Source organism: Belonocnema kinseyi, chromosome 3 (genome assembly GCF_010883055.1).
Source record: "Belonocnema kinseyi isolate 2016_QV_RU_SX_M_011 chromosome 3, B_treatae_v1, whole genome shotgun sequence".
In the NCBI taxonomy this organism is placed as follows: domain Eukaryota; kingdom Metazoa; phylum Arthropoda; class Insecta; order Hymenoptera; family Cynipidae; genus Belonocnema; species Belonocnema kinseyi.
Genome location: NC_046659.1, coordinates 95,758,284 through 95,761,727, shown reverse-complemented (window position 1 = coordinate 95,761,727; position 3,444 = coordinate 95,758,284). Strand labels below are relative to the sequence as shown.

The window sequence follows — 3,444 nt, the reverse complement described above, 5'->3', positions numbered from 1 at the left end:
TACATTATCCTTATTGTCAAAAAATATGAATCGATATTTAACTTTACTATAATAATATTATTATTTTTGTGAAATGCAAATAATTTAGTTAAATGTTACTAAAATACGCAAATGAACTATTTCCATTGACCTCATAGGCATGTATTATGTAAAATTAAAGCGAAAATTATAAGTACTAATTTTTATTTAAAATTAGTTCGATTTCACATTATTCTCTAACTGAATTATTTACTCGTATTAAAAACATTTTTAATATGTCAATTTAAAAAAAACTCATTAGATGTAAGAATGATAAAAAAATGCCCAAAATACAGTTTTAATTTAAAGGTTTTTAACATAATTTTTGTGTCAGTTTATTAGCGAAGAATTTTTTGATACTGTTAGTCCACGAAGCAAATTGTAAGTTTATTAATATGAGTTGATATAGTGGAATGTTTTCAATACCACAGAGAGACCGTGGTTGTTGGTTAATGATTACAATTGCTATGGACTGTGAGCTTCAGGACTGAATAATGTAGGGGTTCGATTTAATTTACTGCTAGAGTGGCGTTTGATTCTGTTGGCCGAAAAGTAATTACAGAATAGCGCATTTGTAACGCGAAAATCCTTGATCAGAAATAAACATATGAAACAAAGGAGTATGCAGAGCCAGCAAAATATTTTGAACAGTATAGTCCTGTTCAAAATCTATGATTATTCACTTAACCCGAAGCAGAAACCCATTGGAATTTCTAATTATATTAATGTAAATTAAAAAAAAAATATAAAAAAATTTGTCATTATTTTAAATCACAGAAATTAGCAAACCGAAACGTTTGTGAGTGAATTATTTCTTTAAGCTTTCGGAATTCAATAATAATTTAAAAATTAAAGTATATTATTTTGAACAGGAAATTTCAATAAGTAGGGCAAGTTTACAATTACATATTTCAAAATAAAAACTCATCTCAAAATTTATTGCATAAAAAATGTAAATAATATGGGACGAAAATAAACATTGAATCACAATAGTTAACTGTTACATATGATAGTCACGATTATACAAGTAGTACATTCATCTTTCCTTCTCTAGCGATAGATTTAATTAGAACCTAGCAATGTATAAAAGGTAAACAAATGAGCGTGGGCCCGACCATACACTATTAAGATTTTCTATCTTTTCTTTGCTTAGTTTCTGAGCATGAATTTGAAGAAGACAATTATTTGAAACCCTGGTCGTTATCTTTTCACTTTCTGGTGTTCCTGTCGCTTCTCTTTGTCACTTTTTTATTTTCATGCTGCTTCGATTTTTTGCGGTTATCACAGATGCAGCTGGCTTCGAAGTTGCTTTGAATTGTTATTCCAAGTATTCACACGAATTCTTCTCATGTACTTCGTGCACATGTTTTAGAAGTGCTTCCCTCGGACTAGCACAAAATCTGTACTGGTCTTGAACTTTTTTTTTAATTTCAGGAACATTCTTGCCAGTGATATCTCGTTCCAAATACTCGGATAAACACTCCCTCGCAGTTTCAAGATCTTGTTGATTGTTCTCGAAGATCATAGACTGATTTTTTTTAAATACTACGGGAAGACGTACGTGTACATCAGTGTTTGCCGACAGAGACAGAGAATGTCCACAGCTTTCTTCAGGAATTGAACCTCAATCCAGGTCATTCCATGCTCCTACAGCTCATCCATCTTTTCCTAAACGCTGGCGTAGAGTTTATGCTCAAACTTACATAAGAGACGGCATGTGATTCATATAGCGATTACAGTAGAACAAGTATCGTTCAAGAGCAACCCGAGATTTTTCCTTCAATTCTTCTTCGCCATCATCGTAGCGATTACAGTTATAGATTTTTCTTCCTGTATGTGTGTTCCAGAATTTTAGATAGATCCAACATAACTCTTGTCTACAGTTAACATTTCTGCAAATCATGTGGTTGCATCCTCCATTCTTCTCGATCGTAGCATCACACTTAGGACAGTGTTTGGTATTAGCAGAAATCCAGTTGCACGTCTCCGTGTCGTCTTCGCACTTTTTAATCCATTTTCGCAGATCACATTTGATCCGGCCATGCCAGTTCAATACGCAGTTAAAGCAGAACGTATGTCCGCATCTGCAGGTTACACCTTGAAATCCAGAGTACTGAACCCTTATTGCATTGTTGCAGTCTGGAAATGGACACCATGTTAAGAGCCTGTTGCATTGTATAGAGTTATTTGTTATGAAAAACTGATATTTCAGCTTGACCTTTGGATTCTTAAGAAGGTGCATGACACTTGCATCGTCAACCAAGATGGAACAACCATATGCTGCGCAAGCAATTCTTTGACCGACGCCTTCTTCTATGATTTTTGTTGTTAGATATTCGTCCCCGCAGTCGATGCAGAATCGATACCGCAATCCAATCCAGTCATCATATGCGTTTTCAGCGTGGTAAAACAGATTTGATACTCTTCTTTTTCATTTTTCGACGCGTATCTTTGTAAGGGACATTGGGTAGGTTGGGGACCTACTGGACCATGTCTGAAAGGATTTATAACTCGTGCTTCCTCGAACAGTTTTTCTTAATCGCCATCGTAAAATCTTTCCATTAACTTCTCTTTGTCCCATTTAAAGTGGTTGAGTAAAATCCGCACTGTTATCGTTGGAATCCCCACGTGTGTGCTAATTTCTTTAATGGAGTCCATCATGTGTTGAACAATTTTTTCTGTTGAAAGAACTTCGACGGTAGAATTGTTAACTTCACTGGTTTGCTCTAGGTCATCTTTGAAACTGATCGCACAATCACTCTCGAATTTCCATATTTTCGTCATCATTAAATTCGTCGCCGGAGCTCAAATTTCTGTAACATTCCTCACCGGAATCCATCGTTTTTCATGGAAGAAATCCAATGAAGATTTTCAAGAAGCCATGTAAAGCAAGAAACAAAATTATGACCTTTTGTTTAACTACTACGAATATTAAAGTGAAGGGTCAACAAACGTTTATGGATAACAATAGAGTATCTTAATTTATTATTTGAATTGCATGGGAAAGATTAAGTTTTTCTCAATCTTTACGTTATAACCGAAATTGGTAATATTGTTGTGTAATATTAAAAACATGTATTAGTCTAACGTTATTTAATCAGTATAGACAGATGTGTCCGTTTATTTTTTTTATTATTTCCCAAGTATAAAGATTTAAGAAATTTATTATGTGAAAAAAACGTTACGTGAGTATGTGAAGAGTTTTACGGCATAACGATGTAAGTGTTCTAAAATTCTACCGGACATTGTAGCGAAAGAATACACTTTAAAAAAAGGTTGTGGAATTTTAGTACAATTTGTCTATGCGTTGTCTTTATTCTTATACAAGTAATTTATTGAGGGTATAGGAACCCATCTAATATCAAATCATAATAAAAATAAAAGTGAACATAAAAATTAAATTTAAAACAGACATCGAATTTTTCT

The 3,444-nt window shown here is 33.4% G+C and overlaps 1 pseudogene; it reads right to left on the bottom strand.

Annotated features, from left to right (window-relative positions):
* Positions 1-1,336: 1,336 nt before the first annotated feature.
* On the bottom strand, positions 1,337-2,857 carry LOC117169367 (annotated as a pseudogene).
* Between the last annotated feature and the right edge of the window lie 587 nt (positions 2,858-3,444).